The sequence below is a fragment of the Phyllobates terribilis genome, unplaced genomic scaffold (assembly GCF_046119375.1).
Source record: "Phyllobates terribilis strain yellow unplaced genomic scaffold, ASM4611937v1 Scaffold_7__3_contigs__length_470593459, whole genome shotgun sequence".
In the NCBI taxonomy this organism is placed as follows: Eukaryota; Metazoa; Chordata; class Amphibia; order Anura; family Dendrobatidae; genus Phyllobates; species Phyllobates terribilis.
The window spans coordinates 318,206,524-318,230,650 of NW_027362767.1; the positions used below are offsets into that span (position 1 = coordinate 318,206,524).

The following is a 24,127-nucleotide window of genomic DNA, read 5'->3' on the forward strand; positions in this document are numbered from 1 at the left end:
TTATTGCTTTTGACATCTCTTGCAAGCCTTAATTCATTGTCAGCTTTAGCTAACCTGATACGTGCCCTGCAGGATCTGCAGACTGCATTATAATCTTCTTTAGATATGCCTCCCTCTTTCCATTTAATAAACATTTCTTTCTTTCTTTTTAGCATGTGTTTAAGTTCTGTGTTCATCCATCCTGGTTTCCTTAAATGCTTCCCATTCTTCCTACTTTTCGGGATTGTTAACGATTGTGCTTTGAGAATCTCATTTTTAAAAATTTCCCCTCCTTCCTGGACATTTTTGTCCTTAAGGACATCCAGCCATTGGATCCTTCCTATTCTCTTTCTGAGTCTCTTAAAATCTGCCTTTCTAAAATCTAACCTTGAAGTTTGAGTCTTCACATGTCTTCCTCCTCTAGTTATCCAAAATTCTATAATAGCATGATCGCTGCCTCCTAGGGTCCCAGCCACCTTTACCTCCTCAACCATTTCCTCCCTGTTTATAAGGATTAGATCCAAAGTAGCAGATCCCCTTGTTTTCTCCCCTACCTTTTGGAAGATAAAGTTGTCAGCAAGAGAGGATAAGAATTTGCTTGACCTGTTAGTTTTACTTGAGAGAGATTCCCAACAAATGTCTGGATAGTTGAAATCTCCCATGACCACTACGTCATATTTTTTGGAGAACTTGGTCATTTGATACATAAAGAGTTCATCCATATCTTCAGCTTGCCCAGGTGGCCTGTAGTAAATGCCTACAATGGTGTCCTTTCCGTTGTTCTCTCCTTGTATTCTTACCCAAACAGTTTCCACAGAACTCCCAGTCTCTGAAGCTTCAATCTCTGTGCAGATATACGCTTTTCTAACATACAATGCAACACCTCCTCCTCGTTTATCAAGTCTGTTTCTTGCAAATAAGTTGTATCCTTTTAGCCTTTTATTCCAATCATGTGTATCGTCCCACCAAGTTTCAGTGATTCCAATGACATCATATTCCTTTTCCTGCATTAGTAGTTCCAATTCTCCTTGTTTGTTGCCCATGCTTTGTGCATTTGTATAAAAACATTTTAGTTTGTGATTGGTTTCTCTTCCTCCCATATTTTTATTATTTAAATTGTTTTGTCTTTGTTCTTCTTTTCCACTTCCAGTAGCAGAGATCTCAATAGTATTTGTCAGCTGTATGGCTTTTTCTGGCCTTTTGCTTCCCTTCCCACATTGTTCTAGTTTAAAGCTCTTCTGATGAGTGTAGCAAGGCGACTTCCAAATACATGTTTTCCAGTCTTCGTAAGGTGCACCCCATCTCTAGCAAGTAGTCCATCGTATAGGTAATTCATTCCGTGATCCAGAAATCCAAATCCTTGTTGACGGCACCATCGACGTAGCCAGTTGTTCACCTGTAGAATCTTATTCCACCTCATTGTTCCATGGCCATCCACTGGGAGGATGGAGGAGAAGACCACCTGCACTCCCAATTCTTTCACTTTCTTGCCTAAGTCTTCAAAGTCACTGCAGATGGTTTCCAGGTCCTTTCTTGCGGTGTCATTTGTCCCCACATGTATTAGCAGGAATGGGTAGTGATCTGTAGGTCTGAAGAGTCTTGATATCCTGTCAGACACATCTTTAATTTTTGCTCCTGGAAGACAGCACATTTCTCTTGAGGTTATGTCTGGTCTGCAGATAGCGGCCTCTGTTCCTCTTAACAGGGAATCCCCCATGACCACCACTCTCCGTTTTTTCTTCACAACATTCTTCTTTCTCCATCCTGGAGGATTCTGAGGGCTTACAAGGTTATTCATTGCTGGCAAAGTCTTATTTTGCTGTATTTCTTCATGGTTCTCCTGCGTGAGAGCCTGGTACTGGTTCCTGAGCAGTATGGGTGCTGACTGCCTCTCGATCCTCCTGCTTCTGTGGGTCACATGCTTCCATTCCTCTGTTTCCTCAGGTGCAGTTCGAATTTCTTCTCTTTCTGAATCATGAAGAGATAATTCTGCTCTGTCTAAGAACTCTTCACCTTCCTTAATGATTTTCAAGGTAGTTAACCTCTCTTTTAGATTTCGCAACTTTTCCTCCAACAGGGACACAAGCTTGCATTTCTGGCAAGTGAAGTTTGGCTTTTCCACTGGCAAGTCTGTGAACATGTAGCAGGATATGCAGCTCACCAAATGGCTCCTCGACTCTTCCATGTTCTTACTGTTAATGTTCTGAAAACAGTGAAAAAAGCTTAAAAAAAAAGCTTCAAAATGCGCGTGCCGGTAGGCGCGCGGTTTACCGATGTCCTCTTTTCAGCTCCGACAGCCAAAATCCAGTGTTCTTTGAGCTCGCGGAGACTCTTCACTTACCCCAAAATGCAGTGGGAATATGCAAATTATCTCCTCAGGACTCCTCCCCTGGTTTACCGATGTCCTCTTTTCAGCTCCGACAGCCAAAATCCAGTGTTCTTTGAGCTCGCGGAGACTCTTCACTTACCCCAAAATGCAGTGGGAATATGCAAATTATCTCCTCAGGACTCCTCCCCTGGTTTACCGATGTCCTCTTTTCAGCTCCGACAGCCAAAATCCAGTGTTCTTTGAGCTCGCGGAGACTCTTCACTTATCCCAAAATGCAGTGGGAATATGCAAATTATCTCCTCAGGACTCCTCCCCTGGTTTACCGATGTCCTCTTTTCAGCTCCGACAGCCAAAATCCAGTGTTCTTTGAGCTCGCGGAGACTCTTCACTTACCCCAAAATGCAGTGGGAATATGCAAATTATCTCCTCAGGACTCCTCCCCTGGTTTACCGACGTCCTCTTTTCAGCTCCGACAGCCAAAATCCAGTGTTCTTTGAGCTCGTGGAGACTCTTCACTTACCCCAAAATGCAGTGGAAATATGCAAATTATCTCCTCAGGACTCCTCCCCTGGTTTACCGATGTCCTCTTTTCAGCTCCGACAGCCAAAATCCAGTGTTCTTTGATCTCGCGGAGACTCTTCACTTACCCCAAAATGCAGTGGGAATATGCAAATTATCTCCTCAGGACTCCTCCCCTGGTTTACCGATGTCCTCTTTTCAGCTCCGACAGCCAAAATCCAGTGTTCTTTGAGCTCGCGGAGACTCTTCACTTACCCCAAAATGCAGTGGGAATATGCAAATTATCTCCTCAGGACTCCTCCCCTGGTTTACCGATGTCCTCTTTTCAGCTCCGACAGCCAAAATCCAGTGTTCTTTGAGCTCGCGGAGACTCTTCACTTACCCCAAAATGCAGTGGGAATATGCAAATTATCTCCTCAGGACTCCTCACCTGGTTTACCGATGTCCTCTTTTCAGCTCCAACAGCCAAAATCCAGTGTTCTTTGAGCTCGCGGAGACTCTTCACTTACCCCAAAATGCAGTGGGAATATGCAAATTATCTCCTCAGGACTCCTCCCCTGTGTCCGGTGTGTGTATCATGTGTCTAGTGTGTGACTGGTGTGTATGTATCATGTGTCCGGTGTGTGTATAATGTGTCTAGTGTGTGACTGGTGTGTGTATAATGTATCTAGTGTGTGACTGGTGTATGTATCATGTGTCTAGTGTGTGACTGGTGTGTATGTGACATGTGTCTAGTGTGTGACTGGTGTGTATGTGTCATGTGTCTAGTCTGTGACTGGTGTGTATGTGGCATGTGTCTAGTTAATACAATCTTTCTGTTTGCATAGAATATCATTGTTCTCGGCAGCACTTGTTTTGTTTATGCAAAATTATCTGCCCTCATTTATGCAAATGAGCGTCACAATTTTTTTTTTCACATGTAGACCTTCCTCATAGAGGTTAGTCTAAGGGGAAAGTCCACATGTGGACCCGCAGGAGAAATTGACATGCTGCAGTCCTGAAAGATGTGCCACATGTCAGTTTCCAAGGGTGATCTAGAAATCCCATCTTCTATGCTGTAGTATAAGATATGATGGTGTGAGTACAGTCCGCGCTCCTCCGTGTACAGATGATAAATACGCTTTGCACCTGATGAAGTGGACAGGAAGTCCATGAAACGCGTTGTATTTTAAACCATTAATAAAAGATGTAACCTTATTCATTGGTATCATGATCTGTACACGGAGGAGCGCGGACTGTACTCACACCTACAGTGTCCATTTTAGGACATGATCAGATATCAAAATCAAACATCAGAATGATGTCAGTTTGAGGCTAAATACCCTGTCTGAGAACTGATTCTGACAAGTGATTTTGACAAGTGATTTTGACAAGTGATTCTGACAAGTGATTTTGACAAGTGATTCTGACAAGTGATTCTGACAAGTGATCCTGACAAGTGATTCTGACAAGTGATTTTGACAAGTGATCCTGACAAGTGACTTTGACAAGTGACTTTGACAAGTGACTTTTACAACTGTAATAGTAATAATAATAAAAAAAGTAACTGTACGCTGATGGGACTTAAACCCAAAATTCTGTGTCCCAAAGCCAGTGCACTAACCACTGAGCTATAAACTCAGTTGAGAAAACCTGAGTTTCTGATTCTGATGTTTGAAGAAAGTCACACATCAGACTCACACATCAAAATCAAACATCATTTGAATTTGGCTTGCTTGCAGTCTGTGCATAAGTCCCAATGAGTTTCAATCAGGTTTGCACTGAAAATCATATAACGAAATAGTACTCTCAGGTTTTCACAATTGAGTATACCTTAGTGGTTAGTGCACTGGCTTCTGGACATAGAATTTTGGGTTCAAGTCCCATCAGCGAAGAGTGACATTTTTTTTATCATTATTACAGTTGTAAAAGTCACTTGTCAAAATCACTTGTCAAAATCACTTGTCAGGATCACATGTCAGAATCACTTGTCAGAATCACTTGTCAAAATTGCTTGTCAGAATCACTTGTCAAAATCACTTGTCAAAGTCACTTGTCAAAATCACTTGTCAAAATCACTTGTCAGAATCACTTATCAAAATCACTTGTCAGAATCACTTGTCAAAATCACTTGTCAGAATCACTTGTCAAAATCACTTGTCAGAATCACTTATCAAAATCACTTGTCAGAATCACTTGTCAGAATCACTTGTCAAAATCATTTGTCAGAATCACTTGTCAAAATCACTTGTCAGAATCACTTGTCAAAATCACTTGTCAGAATCACTTGTCAAAATCACTTGTCATAGTCACTTGTCAGAATCACTTGTCAAAATCATTTGTCAGAATCACTTGTCAGAATCACTTGTCAAAATCACTTGTCAGAGTCACTTGTCAAAATCACTTGTCAGAATCACTTGTCAAAATCACTTGTCAGAATCACTTGTCAAAATCACTTGTCAGAATCACTTGTGAGAATCACTTATCAAAATCACTTGTCAGAAGCACTTGTCAAACAGGGTATTTTGCCTCAAACTGACATCATTCTGATGTTTGATTTTGATATCTGATCATGTCCTAAAATGGACACTGTACACACCATCATATCTTATACTACATGCTTCAAGATTCCCTGTGGATCGGTGTTTACTGCAGCCCTCGAATATACTGTTTATATGAGTTGTGCATCATCACAACTCAATAAGGTGAGCAGATTTTAATCACATTATGTGGCGCCCCTGCGGGTTCAGTCGCCACAGAGGTACTGCATCTCAGCCAGAGGTGTGGTACCCCACTCTCTCGGGTAAGGAGGGAGCACTATCCGGGACCCAAACACCCACATCCAACACCACATCACTCCAGTAGGGAAGGGTGAGATTGCTCCTGAGGGAGAGCACAGTCCCTGTCCCTGTCTGGAGGAGGGAACTAGGTAGAGGAGGTGGGAGGAGGAAGTAGTTTAGGGGAGCACACAAGGAGGACTGAAGGTAGAGGGGACCACGTAGAGTGACAGTTAGTGATGTGGGTCACATGACAGACAGTATAAAAGACAGCGAGAAACATCTAGAAGCGCCCAGTGAGTGAGGACCGTTGAGGAGTAGGGTCCAGACAGAGTGAGGGCCCAGTCAGAGGGGCCCAGTAGGAGAGAGAATGAGAGGAGCGAGGGAGTCAGAGAAGGGCTCCAGAGACAGAGAATGGATCCTAGGGGCATGGGAAGTGCGGAGTCCACCCGTGCTCCCAAATTCATGCCGACCATAGTCGGGAGAAGGGATCAGGTCGCAGTAGGGGATTGGCCCCAAACTAGTGGAGGACAGCAAGACTCAGCTAGCACACCGGAGGCTGCGGTATCTCTAAGTGCCGTTGCCAAAACCACACACATTCACTGAAAAGTTGGCCATTTAGGACCAAGGGGACAGAGAGGATGTCGCCCGACAAGGCCCGCGGCCACTGGCTCGGGACACTGTGTGTGAGGCGCAGGGCAGGAGGGCGAGAGCCAGCGCAGAGAGAGACGACACGGGAAAGGTACACAAGAAGGAGGTCCCGATCAAGTGCACCCAAGTTATCTGAGAGTTGGCTGGATCACTTCCCTGGAGGACACGGGACTCGGTGGGCTGTTATAACCTGCTGCCAGTTGTAACCTGGAACATCATAAGAACTGTGAGTAAAAACTTGAAAACTGCACCCCGCTGTGTCCTTGACTTAATTGCTGCGTCACCAGCCTTGCACTACACCAACAACAAAGCTACCTCTTTAACTGCCCTGGGGCCCAGCTCTACCCGTGGAGAGCTGAACTATCTCTGCTCCTTCACCAACGGCCCCAGTGGATCTGAACAGCAGCGGCGGCCACCTATAGCCGCATACCACGGGTGGCGTCACAAAACTTTATCCCCAAAACTTTATTCCCCTCTATTATTGACTGCCCGGGGCCACAGACCGGGTCACGCCACCGTGACTATCCTAAAAGAACTGACAGGCCTGGCACCGAGTACTCCATGGCCCCAGGGGGTGCGCCAAATTGGCATCACAAACAGGATGTACCAACCCATTACACCGGGTCTCATGCGCCCAGAGACTGTGCTTGAGACTGAGTAGTGGCGCCCACCCAGGGAGAACAGGCGCAATGTGTACGTTGAAAGAAGAAGGGAAACCTCCCATCGTGGGTCGGGTTGCCGAATGGCGTGAAAAGCCGTGCCCGCCCCTTGCAACGACGGCCATATTAATAGACTTGTCCATCAGCCAGGGTGATCCGCCACCTGGTGTGGCTGACAGCGAAATGGGAAAGATCCGCCCACAAAAGGGGAGAGGAAGGAAGGAGCCCTGGGAGAAGGGCAGATACACGTGCATCTGCGGAGGAGTCACAGCTAACCCGGTATGTGTAATGGAGGGAAACGGCAACCAGACTCCAGTCCGTGGCATGGAGGCAGAAGACTCCCCCAGTAACCCGGAAGGAGTCCTGAAACAACTACCCCCGGTGGATCTGGGGTTCCTGCAGACCGAGATGCAGGAGCTTGGCCAGCAGATGGAGCAGGCCCAGAAGGCAGCAGTAGAGAGATGGAAAGACGCGCTGCTAGAGAAGATCACTCAGCAGTGGTCGGCGTCACGGCCTGCAGCTACCGCCCCAGCCCCGGAGGGGACTAAGGAGAAGGAGAAGCACAGCACCGGAGAGGCAGCCGCAGCAGGTAACGCCCCTGCCTCGGTAGCTGAGGAGACTCTAATTGGACCCCTGGGGCCACCAGCAGCCCCTGCACCCGGCTAGGTGTACAAAAGCGCCACGTGGGACTGGTCCACACGCGTAGAGGATCAGCTAGGGGCCCCATTAATACCTGCGCCAATGCCCCGGGCAATCTATACAGGAAGGGTAGAGTACAGGTGGGAGAACCCGGAAGGCGATCTAATGGGGTTCCCTGGGGAGGCCCAGGTGAAGGAGACACTGGAGGAGGCCCTGCAACAGGAAAAGTTCTGCCGGCAGCAGATCTGAACGTGGGAAGCGGAGGAGAAGGAGTGGCAGACCAGGTGGCAGGCCATGGAGGAGAGGAATATGAGAGCCAAGGACCTTGCACGGAAGGCCAAACCTGCCGAATGGGGTGTGAGAATGCTGGGCACCATAGTGAAATTTGATCTACGCAAGGGCTGGAGTTTCATCAGAGAGCCCAACGCTGCCCAGGATCTCTTCGTCACCAGGAGGGACGTGGAGTCCCACCTTCAACAAGGACACCTTGACTGTGACTTGTACCCTGGCGATCGAGTCACCTACACCTGGCATTGAGGAGAAAGGGGGTGGTACGTGCTCAATGTGCGGAAGGCGAGTGTGGAGGACATGCCCCTGACATCCGGTGCCGCTGACCCCTGCCGACAGCAAGCAGCAGCTTCAGCCCCGGCTGCAGCAAATAACCCGGATGCGCCATCTAACGACAGGAAGGATTACGTGCTACCCTGGAAAAAGGCACCCCGGAAGGAGCAATAAGAACTGAACTGCGGAACCGCAGAGGAAGTGAGTGTAAATAGTTACCCGGTTGGGTGTTTATATCAAAATTTATAAGTTAATAACTGTGTGTGATGTTAACATAATTAGTACCCGGTAGAAAAAGAAAAGAAAAAGACGTTATGATTGTGGACAGTGAACAACCAGAACTTTTACTGTAAAAAGTTGGCACTTCTTAATGTGCTTCTTGTTGGTTTAATAGGCCACTGAACAAAAACTTGTTTGGCGTGGCCGAACACGTGGTCCAACGAGTGGATCAGCTATGCCCTGCAGCCACGCCCAGGGCCTACGTTGGGGGTTTTAGGACGGGTCCCCCATATTGCACTTGAAACAGTGAGATGGACACCCTGATAGGAAACCTCACTGGATCCTTCTGAACTTGCTTGAAAAAGTGTTATTGAAAGAAATATAATGTTTTATATTTGAAAGAATGTTATTTAAAGTGATTTAATATTGTTTATATACCTGGCAGTCTTATGCAACGTTTTAGAAAAAGTGCGTCCCATAAAGGGAAGAAAAAGTTATTTATTTACCGTTTTTACCTGTGAATGCATTCTAACAATTTTGCATGTCTTAAATTCTTGCTTTTTTACTCTGTTCCAGCCTGCGGACGTGCTGTGTTTAACGGGGAAGGGGGGGGGGATGTGTCACCCCTGCGGGTCCAGTCGTCACAGAGGTACTGCATCTCAGCCAGAGGTGTGGTACCCCACTCTCAGGTAAGGAGGGAGCATTACCCGGGACCCACACACCCACATCCAACACCACATCACTCCAGTAGGGAAGGGTGAGATTGCTCCTGAGGGAGAGCACAGTTAGTGATGTGGGTCACATGACAGACAGCATAAAAGACAGCGATAAACATCTAGAAGCGCCCAGTGAGTGAGGACCGTTGAGGAGTAGGGTCCAGAAAGAGTGTGGGCCCAGTCAGAGGGGCCCAGTAGGAGAGAGAATGAGAGGAGAGAGGGAGTCAGAGAAGGGCTCCAGAGACATAGAAGGGATCCTAGGGGCACGGGAAGTGCGGAGTCCACCCATGCGCCCGAATTCACGCCGACCGTAGTCAGAAGAAGGGATCAGGTCGCAGTAGGGGACCGGCCCCAAACTAGTGGAGGACTGCAAGACTCAGCTAGCAAACCGGAGGCTACGGTATCTCTAAGTGCCGTAGCCAAAACCACACACATTCACTGAAAAGGTGGCCATATAGGACCAAGGGGACAGAGAGGATGTCGTCCAACAAGGCCCGCGGCCACTGGCTCGGGACACTGTGTGTGAGGCGCAGGGCAGGAGGGCGAGAGCCAACGCAGAGAGAGACGACCCGGGAAAGGTACACAAGAATGGGGTCCCGATCAAGTGCACCCAAATTATCCGACAGTTGGCTGGATCACTTCCCCGGAGGACATGGGACTCGGTGGGCTGTTATAACCTGCTGGCAGTTGTAACCTGGAACATCATAAGAACTGTGAGTTAAAACTTGAAGACTGCACCCCGCTGTGTCCTTGACTTAATTGCTGCGTCTCCTGCCTTGCACTACACCAACAACAAAGCTACCTCTTTATCTGCCCTAGTGCTTAGCTCTACCCGTGGAGAGCTGAACTATCTCTGCTGCGTCACCAACGGCCCCAGTGGATCTGAACAGCAGCGGCAGCCACCTATAGCCGCATACCACGGGTGGCGTCACAAAACTTTATCCCCAAAACTTTATTCCCTTATGTTATTGACCGCCCGGGGCCACGGACCGGGTCATGCCACCGTGACTATCCTAAAAGAACCGACTGGCCCGGTGCCGAGTACTCCACGGCCCCAGGGGGTGCATGAAATACGATTGTGTTACCGGGTAACAGCGCTATTTGCGCCCCTCTCCCTGCTATCTTCTATGCTGTAACATCTGGCCGGGGCAGGTTTTACGCTGCATAATGCGCAGCTTCAAACCCGCAGCGGCTCCTGACCGTGGGCACATACCCTTAAGCATAGTGGGCCCCAAGAATGATTTTCTCTGGTGGGCCCAAACTACTCCCAAAAATGCACAAAGAGCATTTTCCCTCTCCTCTCCGACCCATTGTGGCTGGCATAAATTCACTGACGGAGAACTTATCATCGTGGCTTGACAACATTCTACAGCCCTTTGTATTACAAACAAGCAGCCATGTAAAAGATCTATTACAAATTATGGACAAAATCACATGGCATGAACATGATAACTGGATCACAAGTGATGTGATATCATTATACTCATGTATCCCACATGATGCAGCACTCACTGCACTGTCATACCACCTGTCATACCACCTGCATAAATATAGCTCCTTTTCAGAATGATCTAATCATGTTTATTCTGTCTGTAACCCCATTTCTATTAAGTAATAATTACTTTTATTTTGATAATAGGTATTATTTACAAGTTCTGGGCTGTCCATTGGGTGCAAAATTTTTCCCCTCCCTTGCGAATCTCTACATGGCGTGGTGGGAGAAGACAATATTATATTCATCGTCCAATCCCCTGCACAATAACATTATATACACTGTGTTCCAAATTATTATGCAAATAATATTTTCTCAGATTTTCCCAAATTACCTATATGAATTGCAGTCATTGTAATTTTCCAGTCAAATAACTATTAGAGTACAATTGAAAGGTTTTTGTACAAACTGCCTATGATAACAGTATATTTTTTAAAATATAAAAAACTCAAACTGCACTCAAAATGCATGTTCCAAATTATTATGCACAGCAGAGTTTTCAACCTTTTCATTTTAATAAAGTACAAAAAAATGGTCATTTTTGAAATTATAAGCATTAGCAGGTTATTACAAACTGAAATCAAACTGTTTTCAACTCAAAACTTTATTCTAGGTGATGTTACATTTGCACATAGGACTCCTTGTTCGAAAGGAGCTTCTGAACTCTCTCGTCCATTGAATTTGTCAGGTTTTGGATGGTTTCTGCTTTAATTGTTTTGCATGAGGACAGAATACCCTCCCAGAGCTGTTGCTTAGATGTGAACTGCCTCCCGCCATCATAGACACTCCTTTTGATGATGCTCCAGAGGTTCTCAATGGGGTTGAGGTCAGGGGAGCATGGGTGCCACACCATAAGTTTGTCCCCTTTTATGCCCATATCAGCCAGAGATGCAGATGTGTTATGTGCAGCATGAGACGGGGCATTATCATACATGAAAATGATCTTGCTGCGGAATGCACGGTTCTTCTTGAACCATGGAAGGAAGTGCTGTTTGAGAAACTCAACATACATTATGGAGTTCATCTTTACCCCTTCAGGGATCCTAAAAGGGCCGACAATCTCTCTCCCCATGATTCCAGCCCAAAACATTACTCCACCTGCTCCTTGTTAGCGCCGTAGCCGTGTTTGCATGGGGTGTCCATCAACCAGCCATCCTCCACTCCATCCATCTGGACCATCGAGATCATTTCATGCATGATAATGCCCCGTCTCATGCTGCACATAACACATCTGCATCTCTGGCTGCTATGGGCATAAAAGGGGACAAACTTATGGTGTGGCACCCATGCTCCCCTGACCTCAACCCCATTGAGAACCTCTGGAGCATCATCAAAAGGAGTGTCTATGATGGCGGGAGGCAGTTCACATCTAAGCAACAGCTCTGGGAGGGTATTCTGTCCTCATGCAAAACAATTAAAGCAGAAACCATCCAAAACCTGACAAATTCAATGGACGAGAGAGTTCAGAAGCTCCTTTCGAACAAGGGGTCCTCTGTGCAAATGTAACATCACCTAGAATAAAGTTTTGAGTTGGAAACTGTTTGATTTCAGTTTGTAATAACCTGCTAATGCTTATAATTTCAAAAATGACCATTTTTTTGTTCTTTATTAAAATGAAAAGGTTGAAAACTCTGCTGTGCATAATAATTTGGAACATGCATTTTGAGTGCAGTTTGAGTTTTTTATTTTTTTTAAAATATACTGTTATCATAGGCAGTTTGTACAAAAACCTTTCAATTGTACTCTAATAGTTATTTGACTTGAAAATTACAATGACTGCAATTCATATAGGTAATTTGGGAAAATCTGAGAAAATATTATTTGCATAATAATTTGGAACACAGTGTACTATGCAAAATACATTGATGATCTGATTTTCATTTTTTCTTCTAATTCTTCTACTTGTGATGTTTCTTCATTTTCCAAATATTTGAATGAGAACAACATAAATCTGAAATTTACAGTAAACTGCCACACCAATATGACACCTTTTTTGGATGTAACTTTGACAGGTAATGTGCACACTGGCAGAATTGATACTAAACTTTACAGAAAACCAGTGAGTGGTAATTCCATCCTGCATGCAACTAGTTGTCCTCCTCCGTATGTAGTAACGAACTTACCATTGGGTAATTTATAAGAGGGCGGCGTGCGTGCTCGGAGGACACTAGTTTTACAAGAGAATGTGCAGTGCTGGAGGACTGACTTCTCTCCAGTGGGTATAGTAAACCACTGCTAACCAGAGCTCAGACCATTGCCAGCTCAAGAGACAGACACAATCTCCTGCATGGTAAAAAAGTGGGGAATAAAAAAGAAGCAAAGAGATATTCTCCTAATGGTATTATATTTACCACCACATATAGCTCTAATTACTATGAGATCCTAAATATTATTCAAAAAAATCTTCCATTACTAGACCAGGATGAAGTCCTGTTTAAAATTCTGTCTTCTGAGGTTAATTTTCCAGCTCATAGTGCCATTACCCTTGGCACCTCCTATAGCCTAGCATGTTTCACAGTAATGGGAACAAAAATACCAGCACATGGCTGTCGTGTAATGGAAACTATTAGGGTATGTGCACACGGTGCGGATTTGCTGTGGTTTTGACGCTGCAGAATTTCTGCACCATTTCTGCAACTAATATGCAAATTAGGTTACTTGCGTTTTTTGGTGCGGTTTTTACATGAGGTTTTGCCGCATGCGTTTTTTGATGCGGTTTGTATGCTTTCATTTTTCATGTCTTCATGTTAAAATTATAGAATAGTTTTTTTTAAACAAACTTTATTGATCATCATGTAGCGTTTTTGTGTGCGTTTCCGCTGCGGAAACACACACAAAACACACATGCGGTTTTTACGCATGCGGATTTTCCTCATCTAATGCAAGTCTAGGGGGAAAATCCGCATGCGTTTCCGCAAGAGAAATAGACATGCTGCGGATCTGAAAAGCGCACCTCATGTCAGTTTCCGCAGATGATCTGCAGGTGCACAAAAACGCATAGTGGGCATGGGATTTCTAGAAATCCCATCCACTATGCTGTAACATCTGGCTGCTGCGGTTTTGACGCAGCATAAAAACAAAATGCAGCATTAAAACCGCAGCAAATCCACACCGTGTGCACATACCCTAAATGTGGACAGAATAGATGCGGTTTGTGCAAATATATGAATAAGACATCTGTGTTCTCATCTTCAGATCACAAACGCACCTATGACATTGCAACCTTCATAAACTGCAATACAACGCATGTAATATATTCAGCCACTTGTTTCTTGTGCGACATGCAATACATCGGCTGCACTTCTCGCAAGTTGGAAGTCAGAATTGCTGAGCACCTTAATGATGCGATACCAGACCCTTTAAAAGTAGAAAAAAATATGTCTGGTTTATCTAAACATTCACCAAAAAAATTGTTCCACTCTATCAATCACAGGCACAGAGAGAGTTAATCATCCAACAAGAGGTGGGGATTGGTTGCAGCTTCTCTTCAAACGAGAAGCCTTTTGGATTTTTCACCTAGCCACCAGATTCCCCAGTGGGTTAAATTATAAAAATGATTTAATGTACCTTTATTGAAATGTTCTATTATTATAAGGAAATATATATTGTCTTTTGCTCCTTTGAGAAACTTGGATCAGGTTTATCCATAGTAGAGAATTGAAAACACAATGTGTTTTTTTTTCTCTTTCCCTTTAAAACGGCTTTGATACAGCTTTATACAAATGAGAGAAATGCTTCTATAAGATATAACAGTAGACTTACTTATCAATATAATCATCTTGAAACTTAAAATCCTTTTCTCATATGATATATGTATTGTTTGAGATTGAGTAGTATTTGAGCTATTCGAGTTACATAAATATGCATACATTTTTTACAAGATATTATTCATCCTTGTGAAATATATGTTTTTTGAGTCATTAATTTTTCATTTTGTGTACCATTTACTTCTTCTTGTTGTGTGGTTTTGTTTTTTGTTTTCTTCTCCTTCCTTCCTCCCTCCCTACACTCTTTCTCCCCCTTCCCCTCCCTTTCTTTTTTCTTCTCCTGTGTATACATAGGGTTAATAATTAAGCACACCTGTGATTTGTCTATTCCATATCTATTTTCTATGCTATATATTTCCATAGTTCCTGCATGTTAGTTGTCATGATTAAGAGCTAGTGCAGCTCGAAACGAATCGATCGTTGTGCTGTTGTGTCACCCAGGGGGAATATAGGGGATTCGGTACCCGGGCCTTTTACCTTGTTTAGGAGGTCACGGCAGTCGGCTCCCGGGCCCGTACTCTGGGTCTCTCTTTAAAAAGGGATTTTTAGTATACAGTTTGTCTCGTGACGCCACCTGTGGTTTCCGGTAATGGTTACCTGCGCTGCTGCAGACCTCCAGGGGTGATGGGATGGCAGCTGGGATATTCTTGCTCCCCACAGGCGGAGCGGGACCCCGGGGCAGTGTAGGTGCAGATGGTGGTGATGCTGGGGCTTGTAGTGCAGGCGAGATGGCGCAGCAGGAGTAACTGACAGAGACAGGGGATTCACTTCAGTACCTTTACTGGTGCGGATGTCAGGTACGGTCCAGGGTACTCGGTAGGAAGGGTGCATTTCAGGACTTCTCCCCAGTGAGCGGGTATAAGGCCTCCTGGTCCGTGTCTCCCTCTCTGTATGCTCCTGGCCAGCCTGCAACTGGGCCTAGCTTATGTGTCGTGCTGTTCCTTCACCTGTCGCTTGGTAGTAGGACCTTTTTCTGGCAACCACTATCTCTGGACGCCGGGGCCTTCGTGGTTCCTAGTCCTGTCAAGGGTTTAGCTTCAGGTCGACCAGGGACTTGTAGTCCTCCTGGTATGCTGGTGATCCCTACTGAGTATAAAGGACCCTGTAGGCGCAGACCCGGTGTCCGGTTCGTGTCTTGGGGTGAGCCTATGATGCTCCTCTGCCCCCTCAACTCCTCTCTCCTCTCCTCTTTGCCTCCGGCCACACTCAGGGCCCTCAATACAGCAGCAGACGTGCTGCGTCTTCACTGCTCTAAGTGGCAGCACACTCTCTCTCAGACTGAGACTGAACTGCCTGGCTCCACCCTCCATATATATATATCCCTAACGGGCTCCCTCTGGTGGTATGAGGTGGAAGGGTGGAGGTGTTGGTTTGTAATGAGGGCCTCTTGTGGAGAAGTCCATCCATGCACCCTTTTGGGTCCTATGGTACCTGTGAACAGCAGGGTGCCACACTGTCATGTTTTTAAATTTTACTTTTTCATGTTTTAATCTACAAATAAACGTGATGTTTTAATGAATTTTGCGGTTGCTGGATGTTCCTTTTTTTTTTTCTCACGGTTCACTTGCTCAGAAAACCAGCCTAAAGCCTCCTTGCACCGCACCCTTATTCCAGGCATTTCTCAACCCGGTGAGCTGATGTTTGCTTTATTGTGTTTTTAAACGAGCACACTTGCTCATCACTACTGGTCATCAAAACAAGTGGTACCAAAAATAGTCATAAATTTGACAGATGAAGATTTGTCATCCAACATCTATATTCATTATATTCATTGGGCCTTTTTGATCTGACTGTTTTATAGAGCAAATGCTAATTAAATATGCAAAATGGAAGTACAAAAGTGTTGTGATCATGTTTCACAAGGTAGATTTGTAATGTATGTTATTTTAACCTCTAGCAATCATGCTGATTAAAATTATTATTGTATTAAAAGGAAAACAAAGACAATATAAACAACAAAACAGTGATGTATTTCACAATGCCAGAAGGCATAAGCAATACAAAATAACTCTTGTTTTTCCTTCTGTTTTGGTAGCATGCCATCATATGTTAGAACATGTTGTTGATGAAGTTGGTAGTTCTTATGTTTATTATTTTAATGATTCTTTTGAGTTTTCATTAACATCAGCAGGTCTTGTTTCAGCACACAGTGAAGTTGGGTACATTCCAGACCCCACTGTGCCTGGTGAAACTCATTGCAATCTGGATAAAGCTATAGTTTTAATATGAACCCAAGAGATTGTCAAACTAAAGCAGGCCATGCACAATAGAATAATGTTGGCTGAACCCATCATTAGCGGCAGGACTGGCCAGCTATCTAACATGTATGGGGGCCTTTCGACTCTCCCTGAATAATCGGGGGAAAGAGAAAGGTCAGACAATTTTAACATGCCTGATCCTTTTGTTCTCAGTCAAGATAATGAATCTCCAGAGTTGTCAAGCAGCGCTTACTCCTCTACCGCATACAAAATACATACATGCTTGGTTGAGCCGAGTAGGTGAGGTAGCGGTCGGCCAACAGATTCCTAATGAGTATGGCCAGAGAGTGTTGGCCCAAACTCTCGTAACGCTTCTAACCTTATACCCATCCACCCAGCCCCCGCTTCCCCAGTCCCTCTAACAGGAGCTCTATGGAACGCTCGCTCTGTCTGCAACAAACTTTCCTACATTCACGATCTCTTCATCACTAACAAGCTTTCCTTCCTCGGCATCACTGAAACCTGGCTCACCCCCTCCGACACGGCCTCTCCTGCTGCACTTTCGTACGGCGGATTCCACCTCTCCCATACCCCATGCCCCACCAGCAAGCACGGTGAAGGAATAGGTTTCCTCCTCTCAGATAACTGCTCCTTCACCCATATCCCACTGCCACCCTCAATTACTCTCCCCTCTTTTGAAGTGCACTGCGTGCGCATCTACTCCCCCTCCAACCTCCAACTGGCTGTCATCTACCACCCTCCAGGATCAGTCACCACTTTCTTTGACCACTTCACCACTTGGCTACTTCATTTCCTCTCTGTTGACATTCCCACTATCCTCATGGGCGACTTCAACATCCCCATTGACACTTCCCTCTCAGCTGCCTCTAAGCTTCTATCCCTCATTTCCTCCTTCGGTCTTACCCAGTGGTCTTCCACACCCATCCACAAAGACGGCCACACACTGGACCTCATCTTCACCCGCCTCTGTTCCCTATCTAACCTCTCTAACTCACCTCTCCCTCTCTCTGACCACAACCTACTTACATTCTCTACCTTCTCCTCTCCAGGGCAACAATCCCCACTCCACAAACTTGCAGACCCTCGCAGAAATCTCAAACACCTTGACCTACACTCACTCTCAGAATCCCTTCTCCCTCTTACAGACATTAGTTCCTTACATGATGCAGATGTTGCTGCCACTTTATACAACACCACAACAGCTGCAGCTCTCGATTCGGTCACCCCCCTCACACATACCAAAGCTCGCACAATCAACAGACAACCCTGGCACACCAGCCTAACTAAAGAACTGCGACGGGCCTCCAGGGTTGCTGAGCGTAGATGGAAAAGGTCCCACTCCAATGAGCACTTCATCGCATTTTAACAGTCCCTCACTACCTTCAAGTCCACACTCACTGCAGCAAAACAAACATACTTCTCATCTCTCATATCCTCCCTGTCTCACAACCCCAAACAACTATTCAACACCTTCAATTCTCTCCTCCATCCCCCAGTGCCTCCTCCATCTCCTCTTATTTCAGCCGAAGACTTTGCCTCATTCTTCAAGCAGAAGATTGACACCATCAGACAAAGCTTTTGCCTAAAGCCCACACAGCCCCTCCTCACACCTACTCAACCCTCCTCCTCCAAAACCACATTCTCCACCATTACGGAAGATCAACTTTCCTCTTTACTCTCCAAATCACACCTTACCACCTGTAAACTTGACCCAATCCCGTCCCACCTCATCTCAAACCTTACCACTATCTTCATCCCACCCCTAGCCCACCTCTTCAACCTGTCACTAACAACTGGTGTCTTCCCCTCATGCTTCAAACATGCCTCAATTACACCAATCCTCAAAAAGCCCTCTCTTGACCCATCCTCTCTGTCTAGCTATCGCCCCATATCACTTCTCCCCTATGCCTCAAAACTATTGGAACAACACGTCCATTCTGAGCTGTCCTCCCACCTCTCCTTCTGCTCCCTCTTCGACCGCCTACAATCTGGTTTCCGACTGCACCATTCTACTGAAACTTCACTGACTAAAGTCACCAATGACCTACTAACCGCCAAATCTAAGCGACACTACTCTGTCCTCCTCCTCCTAGACCTGTCATCTGCCTTCGACACAGTGGACCATTCCCTCTTACTACAAATTCTCTCATCTCTCAGCATCACAGACTTGGCCCTATCCTGGATCTCCTCATATCTAACAGACCACCTCCTCATCTCGCCCCCTATCTGTCGGTGTCCCCCAAGTTTCAGTTCTAGGACCCCTGCTCTTCTCCATCTACACCTTAGGCCTTGGACAGCTCATAGAGTCTCACGGCTTTCATTATCACCTCTATGCTGATGACACACAGATCTACCTATCTGGACCCGATATCTCTTCTATACTAACCAGAATCCCACAATGTCTGTCTGCTATTTCATCCTTCTTCTCTGCTAGATTTCTAAAACTTTAAATGGACAAAGCAGAATTCATCATCTTTCCGCCATCTCATTCAACCCCCCCAACTGACCTATCCATCATAGTCAATGGCTGCCCACTCTCCCCAGTCCCTCAGGCTCGCTGCCTTGGGGTAACCCTGGAATCTGATCTCGCCTTCAAACCACATATCCAAGCCCTTTCCACTTCCTGCCAACTCCAACTCCAAAATATCTCCCGAGTCCGCACATTCCTCAACCATGAATCTGCAAAAACACTAGTGCACGTCCTCATCATCTCCCGCCTTGACTACTGCAACCTTCTGCTCTGTGGCCTCCCTTCCAACACTCTAGCACCCTTCCAATCCATCCTAAACTCTGCTGCCCGACTAATCTACCTGTCCCCCCGCTATTTCCCGGCCTCTCCTCTCTGTCAATCTCTTCACTGGCTCCCCATTACCCAGAGACTCCAGTTCAAAACCCTAACCATGACATACAAAGCCATTCACAACCTCTCTCCTCCATATATCTCTGACCTAGTCTCCCGCTACATACCCGCACGCAACCTCCGATCCTCACAAGATCTCCTTCTCTACTCCCCTCTAATCTCCTCCCACAATCGCATACAAGATTGCTCCCGTGCTTCCCCCCTACTCTGGAACTCTCTACCCCAACACATCAGACTCTCGTCGACCGTGGAAACCTTCAAAAAGAGCCTGAAGACCCACCTCTTCTGACAAGTCTACAACCTGCAGTAACCACCACTCCACCAATACCGCTGCACGACCAGCTCTACCCTCACCTACTGTATCCTCACCCATCCCTTGTAGACTGTGAGCCCTCGCGGGCAGGGTCCTCGCTCCTCCTGTACCAGTCGCCATCACATTGTGTTCAAGATTATTGTAATTGTTCTTGTATGTATATCCCTTCTTCATATGTAAAGTGCCATGGAATAAATGGCGCTATAATAATAAATAATAGTAATAATAATAATCTTGTGAGGTGGATTCTCTAAGCCTCTAATCTGGGTGGGCACATAGACCCCGGGCGTTGATGCAGGAAGGCACGTGGGCCGCAAGGAATTAGAACACACTGCTATCTCAGGAGCAGAGAGGAAAAGAACACTGAATATTAAAGCACAGGTCACCGACCATAATATACCCCATTGGTTCGCTGGGTCTTACCTATACCAAGTGCTTAATATATGGACCAATGAAGAATAGCAGACCATTCGGTAACACACACTGAACAAGAGAGAACCACCGAATGATAGGTCCAATGAGACAAAGGATATGAATAAATAGCCTTTATTAGTGTTAAGGTAAAAAGTGGTACTACATGCAGGAAGAAAGCCGCATTGCAGTGTCCAAACACATCAATGAATCACACAATAATAACTGCATTTTGTGCTGCACTATAAACATCTATAAAAGTAAGACAACAGGTACATATACCAAACAATATTAATGGATATACAAATAACGTATCGTAAGGGTCACCTAAGAGTCCAGAGTAAATAACGGATGGATGGCCAACTCATAAATATAAAGTAACGGTACCATGCGTTTAATGCTTATGACCAAATTCCAGATACATCTGGACACCCACTGTTACATATCAGAGGTGACAACAAACAACAAACAAAATGAATGGCATACCTGTAGGTAAAGCAGCTTATGTGAAAGACACCTCGCGGCCAACCCCGACGCGCGTTTCGGACATACGTCCTATTTATTCATATCCTTTGTCTCATTGGACCTATCATTCGGTGGTTCTCTCTTGTTCAGTATCTCAGGAGCAGCAAGATGGAAGAAGTGGAACCCAGCAGGAATGAATGCAAGGACAAACACAAAAAGCACAGATGATGGAGGACACCAAACATATGTCTAGAGTCTCAATCCCACGACACAGGTGTCTGATTAAATGAGGTCTAGGGAGATGATGTCATTGATCCAAGCCATGCAACTTGCAAAACCCGATGTGGACGACAACAGAGGGCACCGGACCCAGGGGAAGGAAGCGGAGACCGGAATACCCGGTAACAGTATAACAGTGTAATGCAGTAATGGTTCCTGTTAGATTACCTTAGGTTGTATACACTATAATAAAAAGCCGTAGCTGGATGAGTTTTAGGATTGTTATTATCATGAATGCGTCACTTTGTTGCAGTCCTGTTGTGCAGTTGCTTGGGCATTTTTACCAGGTTCTTGTAGAAATCAGTTTTTGTGCTAGTGATAAGGAAATAAGAATCTCTCATCCACAGTGTCTCATCTTCACTTTTGACACATCGCTTTAACCAAAGGATCGTAAGAACAATATCACATACATTGATAAACTCAGGCCATCCATTCCCTGTCTGGTCTCTTTCAATAAGGTTTTATTTGCAGAGTACAGCAGACCTTGTGGAGAGCGGTGTATGACTTTGTCAGTACTTGCACTCCTGGGATAGATATTGAATTGGAATATCAGATAGAACAAACGGTGATTCATTTTTTCCAGACGTGTAACCTCTCTTAAATGGGATGATTAATATCAATGGTTCTTTACAGGGACACGCTATTTTCTATTTGCTAGCACATCCAAGATGAGTCACCAGTGAAAGAGGTGTCTCAGGCTCTTTACTTAGATGCTGAGTACACCTAGATGAAAGGACATGTTCCTGCCAATCAAAGTACAAGGAGTATACATTTACTGCTGCTATTTATCAAAATCCAATGCTTAAATAACACTAATCAGAAGGATATTCATCTATGTTCAATAATGACCAAATTGTATTTTTATTTTTTTAATCAAAATATAGCATGTTTACAGTATATAGCTGTAATAAAGGGGACATAAAGTGAAGTTTTATAGATGGAAAATATGTGAAAACATTCATAAATAGCAATTCCCTAATATGTTATTATTGCAATCTATTCATTCTGACAAAAGAAAATTCCAATAATAATTTTCACAGCTATATGGAATTTCGATTTCACACAGCATAGCTTTTCCGCAGAGGAGCAGAGGGTCCCAACAGCAGAGGACAGAGGAGACAACTCCCGGCACTGAATCCAGGAGAGGTGAGCAACAGATGTACAAAGCTACTTCAATAAACATTTGCTTTCCCCTTTTAAACATTTGTTCTTGTTTTTTAGTTGTATAACATAATAGACTAAATTGTAGAAATAGGTTTAGTTCTACAAGCTTTATGCAAGGTTTTGTGATGTCTGTCCTTATCCTTCAAGCATTCTTGAAATTCTTTGCCCTTCTACTTGCTCATATGTTTTGTTTTGCAAAAAAAATAGCCGCTGTCTTTATGCTTCTTACAATTTGCTTGCAGTTTTTTCTCTCGTCTTGTAAGGTGCTACTCTGCTCAAACTTTCCATTTGCTAATGAATCTCTTTTCTTTGCCTGCACAGAATTTTACATGTCAGAACAGCAGTTTGTGCTCTAGAGCTTCTCATCCAATTGTTCTCGGGGGCAAGCAATAGCAGATCTGAGTCATCCGTCCTATTTTCCTTGTTTTAACAGTCTTATGCCTACCATGCCTAATAGGGCATATGGACAAGGGTTGTCTTTATGAGACATCCCCATTAAGTAATATGTGTACTCATATTGATATATTTAAACAAAGCTGACTATTTCCTCAACTTGTGATATGATCTCAAAATGTATTTTTTTTGCATGTAACTAAGGTTTTGTTCACATTATGTGTTCCTTTATACCTGAAACAGCAACGCATTGTCAGAGCAATCCTATGATGAACACCGGTGGTGCCCAGTGGCCGCACAAAAGTCAGATGTAACTGAAGCTGGGATAAAAGACAGCAAAAAAGGCCAAAATCAAGACAGAAACTAGTAGAACTAAAGCGTCAGAAAATGGATGTGGTCCCTACAGTTATTGTCTCCCTCTCATAAAAACACACATGCACATTATGATGAGGGATCTGGCATTAGGAGAGGTGAGACACTCAGCAGTTTAGAGCATGTGTGAGCCAAGAGGCACTGTGAGGTCCTGATCTATAGTTATTTACAAGGAGTTATCACTGAGTGCCATAGTGATACCCATGGGGAACAATTTCATTTAATTTTTAATTTTAAAGGGGCAACCTTACAATTTATAAATTGGGATGAGCGGACCCATGAGATGTTGGGCTTTGGTACCCCACCCAAACTTTATTCCAAAGTTCAGTCCTGGTTACAAAACTGTAACCGGACACTCTCTCTCCCCTTCCCCCGGAACTCCGAACATTGCAATGGACTTCCGGGAGAAGTCCGTGTTCGGCGTTTAGCACCGATCACTAACTGTCCAGTATGAACCCCAAATTTTAAGTTCGGGTTTGCTTATCTCTATTTATAAATTTTGTTTGTTTGCAATGTAATAAACTTTGTTTCCAACTTGTGGGTCTCGTAGCTTAAAGAGAACATATCATTAAAAAATGATGTTATTTAAAAGCGTTGCCCCTTTTAAAATGTTATTGTACCATAGTTCCAAAAAAATGTAATGTAAGGACCCAGTGACACCTCTCCACCACTGCTCCACGCCTTTTTGATAGGCTGCAGTGGTGACGTCATGTCTACAGCACTTATTAATGCTGCAGCCAATCACTTGTCTCTGCGAATGTAGACCTCATGTTCCGCTGAGCACTGTGATTTACTGCAGTGATTTTACAAGCACATGATGTCATCGATGCAACCAATCAACAAAGACCAGAGCAACATTGGAGAGGCATCACTGGATCCTGATAGGGCGAGTTACAGCTGCGTTTATTATTTTAGATCTTGGAAATCCTATAGTATAATAACATTTTAGAACGGACAACAGTTTCAAATTTGTTTTTTTATAATAAAAAGTTTGTATGAAAGTGTTTGTGTTATTTTTTTGCTACTAGCTGATTAAAAATATCTTGAAATATTCAAGTTTTCACATTGGTCAGTATGGGCTAATGTTTCCTGTTTTTTGTAAATCACATATCATGTGTATTTTACAGATTGAGAAAAGATACAGAGAATCATATTATTTTTGTTAGGTAGCAGCGCTCTTTTGTATCACTAAATCCATTGATTACAAAAGTATCAATGTAATCAGTATTACAGCGCCATTACAGCCATGTGTTTACTTTACATTACAAAATCGTGCTGACAGGTTCCCTTTAAAGGAAACCTGTCGACTGATTCATGCTGCCCAAGCTGCAGGCAACATGAATCAGATCCTGGTTGCATGATTA

At 44.6% G+C, this 24,127-nt stretch overlaps 1 long non-coding RNA gene across 1 annotated transcript in view; it reads left to right on the forward strand.

Moving 5' to 3' along the window:
- LOC141153199 (uncharacterized) overlaps positions 1-23,756 on the forward strand; it is a 35,608-nt gene extending 11,852 nt beyond the window's left edge. Inside the window, exons 2-3 of the long non-coding RNA XR_012247259.1 lie at positions 21,901-21,980; positions 22,635-23,756. This is a non-coding gene — a long non-coding RNA (uncharacterized lncRNA). The remainder of the gene's footprint in view (positions 1-21,900; positions 21,981-22,634) is intronic.
- Positions 23,757-24,127: the final 371 nt, after the last annotated feature.